Genomic DNA, 10,193 nt, shown 5'->3' with positions numbered 1-10,193 from the left:
CTTAAAACGATTCTTGAACAACGATTTGTAAATTTTAGCTTGATTCAAGCTCAAAAAGAACTGAAACACTTCCTGGCATGGTTGTTTAAGAACTTTTTCTATGTTTCTTGGGATTTAATTCTTACCAAGGGCTTTTGGAAAACCGTTTGGACACAGTTAATACTGGAGTCAAAATATATGCTGATGGAAGAATATTTTCGTGAATATTATTTAGTTACCGAGACTGTTGAGCAATGTCAGCTGTGTCCTGGCGAAGGGAAGCCTGGCGCAGGGACCGTGCGGCCCAGGCCACGTGCACCGAGCACTCTCCGAGCAGCAGCGAGGCAGTTCCCGCGTGCGGGCGGAGCCACGCGAGCCGCAGTGTCTGTGGCGGAGCGAGGCGCGGCGGGACCCGGCGGTGCCCGCACGGCCCCGCGCAGCGCGTGGTGGAGCGAGCCCTGGGAACGCCCGGCCGAGAGAGGCGGCGCGCAGGCGGCGGCTGGCGGCGGTGCCGGTGGAACGGAGCCGCGCCCAGCCGAGACGCGCGCTGGAGCAGGGCGCGGGGGGGTCATCGCTCGGGGGCCCGGCCGAGACGTGGGTGCAGCGCCCGGCAGCGGCAGCGAAGCTGCGACCAGAGGAGGCGACGCACGGAGAACTGAGCGGTGCGGCCCGGCCCGGCCCGCGCAGCCCCGAACGCGACCCCGGGAAGAGCACGCAGGCACGAGCAGCCCCGACAATTCCAACACGGGAGCGACCGAAAGAGAGAGCAAAGACGCAGCGAGACAGAAAACAGCAGCCACTTGGAAAAAGGAAAAGATCATAGTAACTAAGACCTTAGGGATAGTAAAATGGTATAATGTTAAGCAAAATTATGGTTTTATAACAAGGTGTGACAACCAGCAAGACATATTCGTGCATAGAACTGCTATTAAAAAGAATAACCCTGAAAAATGCATCCCAAGCTTGGGAGATGGAGAGGTGGTGGAATTTAATATTGTACTAGGGAGAAAAGGGTTACAAGCATCGCAGGTCACTGGGCCTGATGGTGTTTCTGTAAAAGGCAGTATATATGCAAAAAATCGTAGTCATGTTAGACAATATCTCCATTGTAAGCCCCCCCTACAGTTTCTCTTTCCTAATCCCACCTTTCCCTTTTACCCTATGTCCTATTACCCCCAGTGTATTCCCAATCCGTTTTTTCACCCATGGTTTCCCTCACAAAACCATGCTTTTGCCAATTGTTTCCCCAAAAATCCCTTTCCAATGCCGAGTGGGGGATGAAAAGGGGGAGGGAAGAAGTTAAACCCTCTCCTGCCTCAGTTTCCCCACAAAGCATGCTCAGAGAATTCTGTCTCCCTTCTGTCAGCCCTAAGATGTTCCACAGAATCTGATTGGACATTTAAAGACTCAGGAGGGTGGCTTGTTTTGTCTTGAAACTGTTCTTGTTATGTTTATCCAGTTGTTTTCATTCTCCTTTTATTAAAATAAAACGGGTTAGGTGTTGGGGTCCCTCCCCTGCCATGGAGCCCTGGGAGAGGGGCCCTGAGGGCACAGACACGGGGTTTCCCTGCCCCTGCTCAGCCTCGTTCCCATGGGTTGGTTTGTGTTCCCTGCGCGGGCAGAAGGACCCTTGGTCCCGTGACTGGAACAGTTCCTCGGCAGAGCTCCGGCCATGCGGCTGGAGAAATAAACACCTCTGAAACATCTAGCAAGAATCTGTCTGTCCGTATATATTTCCTTTCCACGGGACTCCTGGTTTGATATATGCGTGTTGCAGGATCCCCACTGCAACAAGTAGGCACTTTTTTTTTCAGTGACTGGCCTTTTTTCTCTTGCTGCTCACTTCTTCATGTGTACAATAATGGTTTGCTATTATGGATTTTTGGAGGAGATAGCAAGAGGAACAGCTGTTTTTTTAATGCAGGCGTTGTTACCTAATGAATTTTCCACTTAGCAAGTTTAACCATAATTTTTAATTTGAACAAACTCTTTATTAATGTGGAAAGGTGCAAAATATTTTCATAGATTTTGCTCTTTAGCACAGGTATTGTAAAGAAAAAAAAGCAGTCATTTCTTCCTTGATAGAATGTTGGTGAAATGAGAGTGGATGTCACATGGTTGTATGACTTGGAATGAATTGAATTGTGTGGGTTGACAACTGAGTGACAGAGATGCTGGAGAAATTCAGGTATACTCAATAAATCACTTCCTGGTTTTGTAAGCAATCATCCTGGGATTGGTTGGGATGGAGTTAATTTTCTTCTTAGTATTGTTTTGGATTTGGTATGAGAATAATGTTGAGTAACACAGCGGTGTTTCAGTTGTTGCTGGGTGGTGCTTACCCTAAGCCGGGGACTTTTCAGCTTCCTCTGCTTTACCAGTGAGGAAGTGCATAAGAAGCCATGAGGGCGCAAAACCAGGAGAGATGGCCCAGTCTGGCTAAAGGGATATTCCACACCATAAATTCATGTGCAATAAACTGGGGGGAGTTGGGTGGGAGCTGCTGATTTGTCTTGTGGACAGGCGGGACATCAGTCAGCAGGTGGTGAGCAATTGAATTGTGTATCACTTGTCTTCGTGGGCTTTATTTCTCTCTTTTTTTTTGTAGTCTCCCTTTTATTACAATTGATTTTGTTATCGGCATTATTACTATTGTAATATTTTAATTTTATTCAGGTTTTTCCTTTTTTTCTCCAGTTCTCCTATCCCACCCACTGTGTGTGGGGGGGTGATGGAGCAACTGCATGTTATGTAGTTGCTGACTGGGATTAAACCACAACAGCCTGATATTGTCTATGTTTATGAATTGCAACCTAGAGGTAAAGAAAAAAACCATACTGCTCTTCATGTCTACAGTGCTCAGCATTGTGTTTTACTGTATTCAGAATCTAAGTTTGAGGAACAACTGTTTTCTGACAACAAATACTATTTGTGTTATCTCTTTCGTATTATTATCATTATTACTTTTAAAGGTTATGTTAGTTGTACTACGTTCATCCTGTTCTTGAGAATTAAGCTGCATTCAAGAGTAATACTGTCTTTTTTTGGTGGTTTTTATGAGGTAATAACATACAGGAATCATTAGCCCAAATGTAATTGAAGCTTGAAACTGTGACAGCTGAGAAAGTGTTGTGTGTTTTTACTGATATGAAGATTGTCTTCAGTTTAAAAATAAGCTGCTAACAGATGTTTAGAACACTCTTCTTTTTCATTAACAATGTGAGTCAAACCCTGAATAACTGACTAGGAAAAAAACTGCCTGCTAAGCCAGTGGTATCACAGATTTGTTATACCATGTTTGCGAGACAATTGGGTTACACTGGGTCACTGTAACAAGTCTGAGTGTTAAATAAATTTCCCTAAATATTTTATCTTTTCTCATTGAGTGGTGGGGGAAAGAAACTAAAAGGGTTTACATTACATCAAATTCAGATTCCTTTTTTTTTGTCTGACAGTGAAATTCCGTCCTACCCTTTGGCAATCTTTATCAGCTTAAATCGTTCAAGTCCATAAGAAATAAGAGGAAATGTGAATGAGGGGCTAGATTCACAAAACTAATGGCAAAGAAGTGATATTCCTCTTCCTTGAAGTATGTACCTCTGGGTGTAAACCACCAAAACTGGATGAGGAAGTTGTTATTCTTTTCCTCAGGAGGTGTGAATTTAATCCTTTAACCCAAATTATTTTCCCAGCTATCAGGTAAGTATTCTAAGATCTCTTTTTTTGATGCTGCTGCTTTATCTTGCCTTATAAATAAAGTTAGGAAAACTCAGTAAGTCAGTGAACCTCAGCATTAGATTGCAGCATTATTAGTGTTTCATACAAATTGAAACAGTTTCACAAAAAGGCACGTGAAAGATTCAAATCAGAATTTTATATAGTATTTCAGTGACTAGAAAACTTGTCAGGTGGGGAACTTCTGCTGACTTCAGTTTCTGTTTAATTTATGAGCAAGTATTAGAGTCCAGATTTCACAAGGGGTGTAAATAATGTGAATTCAAAGACACCAAAGCTAACCCATTTACCCCAGCATAGAACCATTTATGTATTATGTATACATAATAAAGCGCAACTATAAAAGATCAAGTTTCAAAATAACGTTTTTTGAGCTCCTGCTTACATGAAAAATGGAATGATAATTTAAAGTTATGTTTTGTTTATTAACTTGTCTATTTAAAGTAACACTTTTATAACTTTGCCCTTCTTTTCTTTTTAACAGCACCTTCAGGCTTGAAGGAATGTCTATATTTGGAGGCACATCAATTAATTCGCATATCAGATCCATCATTGTGACTTCTTGCAGACCAGATCTGAGAAGTAACCAGGAACCTGACCCTTAGTGGAGAATGGAAAAACCCTTCAAGTCAGAGCACAACTGATCACTAGTGTAATCTGCATTGAATCATCTTTCTCAGATCTGGCAGCTACAAGCTGGGTCCTGGCAAAAGCCACAGCCTTAAATTCCATTCAGTGGGAAAGAAGGAAAGGAGAACTAAATGTCTTGCCCCGTTGCAGAAACTGCTGTCTCCAAGCCTGACACCAGAGTTCTGTGCTGACCAACCAGAGTACCAAATGAGTTTTTTATGGGTACAGCCAGCATCAACAAATACTTCAAAATGTAGCCAAAAGGAGAAACAAAGCACTTACGTAATTTCAGAAAATGAATACATTTATTGTAACAGAGGAATGTTACTGTCTGTGGGGAAGAACACCTCTGTCATCCCTTGTATATATTCAAAGCCATACAGGAACAGGGCATAAGTGAAGTTCAGTCACTTAAAAGGACGCTGTCTCCTGTCCTCCACCCAACTTTGAGGAAGTTCCGCTCTTAGAGATTGCATCTTGATGCACTTCTAGTATTTGCACTGTCACTTCCATTCAGGGTAATGATGTGTGCCACCATTTGCACAGATGGCCCCAGGAGATTTTTGACCATAACAAGCTATACTTTGCCAGGGCTCCAAAAGGAATTAAAAAGTTAGAGCTGAAGAAAGACAGTTATGCTCTCTTTCACTATGGGGATCTCTTCACAGAAAGGACTATGGTCCTTTCTTGGGATGAAATAAATACATGCATATACATACATATATACATATGTATATATATGAAAAAGCAGAAACATGATAAGGTGTATTTAAAAAGGGGATACAATCTTTTTTAATAGCATCCATTTTTTTTTATCATATTAGCAGCCAAGAAATTTAGTCTATTGAATTATACATCAAAAAATGTTCCTATTGAACATTGACATTTGGTCCCAGTTACTGCTAAAGAAGTCATTTGTAATATGTACTTGACATAAAATTTTTCTAGCCATTTGTCTATACTTCGTGGAGAAATCTAGACAAGCAACATTTTCAGTTTATTTTTCTAAATAAATATGTTGTTTGTATTATTTGCAGTCACTCATTTTGGCTGGTTTTCATTATCTCCAAAAGTGATTTAAAGACAGAACCAAAACACAGGAATTGTTTGTTCTTTGTTAAGCTGTAATGATTTGCTGAATGAAAGCTTTAATATAAATACTGTAATTTGTAAAATGATGAAGTATATTTATATAGGCAAATATGTATGGAAAACAAAAGGAGGTATTTTAACTCTTAATTTCAGAACATAGTTTATTTTAATATCCACAGGATGAAATTAAATATATAATGGGATAGGGTTTTTATTATCAGTAAGTTTTAGTAAGTGAAAATTTGGATGTTTAAGAATGAAATGAATGTAGTCAAATAATGGTGGTTTCCCAAATTATACAGAGACCTTTTGCCACCTGTCTCATTTTACTCAAAAACTGGTTTAGTCATTTGGGGGGTTGGGTTTTTCTGGGGTGCGTGTGTGCTAAGGTTTTTGTTTGGTGTTTTGTTTGTTTTGGCATACTGACAAGATCTTGAATTTGATACTATTTCTCTAATTTGAAAAGCTACAGAATAATAGGTTGTTTCTTGGAACAATCTACAGTTTACAGTTAAGAATAGTCATTGTTATCCATCTAATGCAGTGTTTTGTTGTAGAGTTATTGAACATTTCAATGCTAGAGCTGTTTTGAATAAAAATATTTTTTCCTTTTTTCTCTTAGTCCATTAGCCTATGTGTAATTTTAAGAGAAAACTAGTGCATTTGGTTCCCACTTCACTTAAATCATTCATCTTAAATCCAGTTATATGTATCTGATTTATAAAGTTGAGTAGGCTTTTCTTTCAGATCATTGCTTTATGGAACTATTTAAGTGCTCACTAACAGAAAAATTACATTTCAACAACAAAAATTAATAAAAAAATTCTGTGGGTTAACTTTGTGAAGGGCAGATATCCTAAAAATTTGTTGTTCTGCTCTAATGTGCTAACAAGTGTTATGCGTGTATGTTCGTGTGTGTGTGCACGCATGGCACCCTTACTTGCTCATGAATGAAATGCCAACTCTGCTGAAGTAAGTGCCACAAGTCCTGTTACTGCAAAAGATGCTCATGTTACTGTATTTCTTGGTGAAAGACCTGAGCTCTGTCTTTGCTTGTGACTCTGAAGCCATAAACAGCTTTTGAAGTTTGTCAGGAAATCGGAAAATTAAATAAGTTTATGTTAGATTCCCTCATTTGGTAAAAATAGCGATGATCTTATGATTTGACTCTTTTCATGAAAGTTAGTGGTCAATTTCCTTTGGTGCAATGGATAAATGAAAACTTTGTATTTGTTAAAGAATGATGGCTGTGTTTTGTTCACACACAATTTAGCTTTTGGCTTATAGTGTTCTTACTGTGATGTCATTTCTGTGTCATTAGAGTAACTTATTTGGACACACAACAGGCATTGGCTTGGTTTTCCTCCCTTTTTGGATAAAATGTATTTTAAAATTGGAGAGCTTGTTCTTTGAGAGAAGTGTTCAGTTGTTTAAGGAAGGGACAACATTATTGAAACAATTAGAAAATTTCAGAATGATAATTTGAACACTTTAATTATTGCCTAATAATAATGCTTGGAAAATCTCTTATTTTTGTGAACAAAATGCATTCATCTGTATCTGAAAATAGCCCAATAAAAATCCAGTGGAATTAATTGTTACTACTTGCAAATACTTTTCTGCTATGCTGAGTTCTAAATCAGCTTGTGTGTAAAAATTTTGTTGCACAAAACCCACCTGAAACAATGCACAGTTTTCTTCAGAAAAAATATATGACATATGAAAAATAATTACTTGGTCCCAGGAGTGGTTTTATATAATGTGTGCAATGCAAAAATGATGAACAGATACCAACATGTTGGTATAATTTAAGTGACAAATGTAATTGGAAGATAACACTGCAAACCCTAGTTCTCATCAATCACATGCTGTTATTTGCACCTTTGCTTTACTGGGACTTCTTGCTGGAAAGTAAATTTCAGTGTGTGTTCACACTCATTCGATGTCATGTACCATGCCTTATTTTACTACCAGTGTCACTGGGAGAAATCCACATTGCTTGATTTTTGTAGATTTAAATTAAATCTTTAGATAAGTGTTCAATATTGGATATAAATTGAGATGATATCTGTGTATTGTGCAGAAACTCCCATGACACAGCATTTCAACACACAATTTCAGAAATTGTTGGCAAATAATTAACACTGAAATGCTTTTTCATAGTTTAAAACCAGAGGAAACAATTGGATTATCTCATTAAACAGCAAAAAAACTGTGTTATTTCCATTATGTTCATCCAAGCATACTGACAGGACCAGCAGAATTTTTTCAACTTACAGTGACGGATGGGTCCTTTTGTAGGTTTATGTGTCATGCATTTAAGGAGTGCGTACAGAAATAGTTCTAGAGTAATCCTGCATTGTTTCATTAGCTGGCATCTGAAAAGCCACCTGAAGCGGCCAATAGGCTTGAAATGGTGAGGTGTGTGAAACAAAATGCTGACAGTTCTGGACGTGTCTACAAGACATGATTTCAGCACTTGAATTTTTAACAGACAAGGATTACCATCGTTCATGAGGAAAATAGGGGTATTTTAAAATAGCTCTTTTGTGGAGTGGAAGAAAAGGATTACAAAAACCGGTGATCACCAGGATCTTATGAAAGTGTCTCTCTCCTGATACGGTTGCCCCAAGTGCCACATGTTGTGAGTATCCCCAAGGGACAGATTTTTTTCTCTGATCAGTGATGTGCTGGGTACATAGCAAGGCAATGATGCTGTTAATAAAACCTGACCACAAGATAGTGGTCGGATATTGTCTAAGGAGGGGTGGATGAAGGACAGCCATCAGTCTGCCCTGGAGCTTCCCTGAAGGCAGGAGGCTGTTACTAAGACTGGATCTTAGAGAGAAAATTAGGTTGGACAGAGTGACACATACTTTGCAGTAAGATTACTTAGAGGACTGCTGAGACTAAATTAGTAATTTTTGTGGACTGGACAGTTAAAAGATGAGAGAGGAAGCAAAAGCCAGGTGGATGTTGTTCAAATTACTTCTCTCTCTAGATTCAGTATCCTTGCAGGGCTGCTAAGAAGCCATGAAATCTCCCCACAGCTGGGGTGAACTTCAGAAAGGACAATTATAAACAAGAGCTTCAGGAGAATCTGGAAGGAATACTAAGAGGGTCACTAAGAGGGTCAAGTCATGGCAGATGGCACAGAGACTATTTAAGGTATTATTGAAGGCAGAGAACAAATACATTCTGCTTAGCTAGAAAGGCTTGAGAAAGGGTAAAAGGGAAACCACATGGCTAATCAGCAGGGTATCAGGCTACTGAGGGCAAGACATCCTTCAGATTGATGGAGATTTTTAAAGAAAATGTGAGGACTGTAAGCTTCTTAAGACTAAATGTAAATTAAAAAAAAACAAACAGCAAACCCACATCAAGGTTAATCAAAATAATTCCAAGATTCTCTTAAGAGATTTCTCAACTGAAATAGTTGAAAGAAACAAGAATTAAGAAATTCTGTTTCTACAAAAGAGCAGAGGCAAGTCTGAGAGACTGTCTGTACTGCTGAAAGATAATCAAGGAAAAGAGAAGCACTTAGAAGAAGCTGTAGGAACAAAATTGTAACGCTTTAATTCTGCTTGTGCTGTAGAAGGACTTTTGTAGATTCTGACACCTTAATTTTTGTGGGGGAGCTCATATGAAGTCATGCTTTTTCAGTTCGAGGTGGTACAAAACAAAATGAAGGGATGTACACCTAAGTTTTTTAAAGACACTCAGGGATGAAATAGCCCAATGGTACCTGTGATGCATTCTTTAAAGCTATTTTGATAGCTTTTGAGATGTGAGATTATGGCAACTATGTTGCCAGTTTTAGATTGAAAGAGTTAAGGCCATTAAATCAGTACTGGGCAAAATGGTTCAAACCATAATAAATACCTTTTTAAAAAGAACTAGAATGCATCTAACAGTGTCAATATTACCAAACACTGCAGGAAAGTGCACAGATGGCTAAGAGAAAACACAGAGGAAACTGCAGCTGGCTAAGAGGAAAGTTCCTGCATTCATAAAAGATTGTAAAATATTGGAGAAGATACGAATATTTTGGTCAGTTTTCACAGGGTTACAGAGCCCAAGAGTGAAGTTCTATGGGACATATACTGGGGTCCATGTGTCTCAAAATATATTTGAACATGTGAATATGCTGGAAAAGTAGTGTATCATTATTTGGTAAATTTGGTGATCATACTAAGTTATTAAAGGTGTTAAATAGGAGTGGCCTGAATGTCTGGTTATTAAAATTTAAAATTAAATTCAGTGAAGATAAATGTAAACTGATATGAAAACACTTTTATTTTTTACATATTTCACTTAGCATTATATTTAGCAGTTAAATCTTTCTATGAAAATTTTGGTCTTGTGCTTAGGAGGTCAGAAAAAATGCAAGTACGCAGCTAACAATTATTAGGAAAGCAGCAGAGAAAATAAGAGAACATTAAATACATCATTGTATCAATCAATAGATATGCAGTAAGCCATGATATTTAACTTTTTAAATACTATATCCAGTTCCATGACTGGAAAACAAACAAACTAAAAAAACCTGAAGAAGCTTCAGAGAATGAATGAAATGAATGAAAATGTAGAAAAATTAAATGGTACAATTAGATTTGTCAATGAAGTGACAGCAGGCAATGATTATTCTGCTCAACAAAGGTGAGAGAGAAGTAGGGTGACAAGATCATGAATGGCATCAAGTGTGCAGGGGTAGGGAACATCAAACAAAGTTAGCCACTGGGAAGCTCAAAAATAAC

General features: G+C 38.7%; 1 protein-coding gene across 5 annotated transcripts in view; it reads left to right on the top strand.

Annotated features, from left to right (window-relative positions):
• Window positions 1-9,654, top strand: part of PRR16 (proline rich 16) — a 157,005-nt gene extending 147,351 nt beyond the window's left edge. For 2 of the 5 annotated variants that reach the window (XR_004237536.1, XR_004237539.1), the window contains exons 4-5: window positions 1,778-3,678; window positions 4,199-9,654. The gene's annotated coding sequence lies outside the window, so the exon portion shown is untranslated. The remainder of the gene's footprint in view (window positions 1-1,777; window positions 3,679-4,198) is intronic. The other 3 variants (XR_004237537.1, XM_032096331.1, XR_004237538.1) reach the window with 2 other exon arrangements.
• Window positions 9,655-10,193: the final 539 nt, after the last annotated feature.

The sequence above is a fragment of the Corvus moneduloides genome, chromosome Z (genome assembly GCF_009650955.1).
Source record: "Corvus moneduloides isolate bCorMon1 chromosome Z, bCorMon1.pri, whole genome shotgun sequence".
Lineage (NCBI taxonomy): Eukaryota > Metazoa > Chordata > Aves > Passeriformes > Corvidae > Corvus > Corvus moneduloides.
This window is presented reverse-complemented; position numbering and strand designations above follow the sequence as displayed.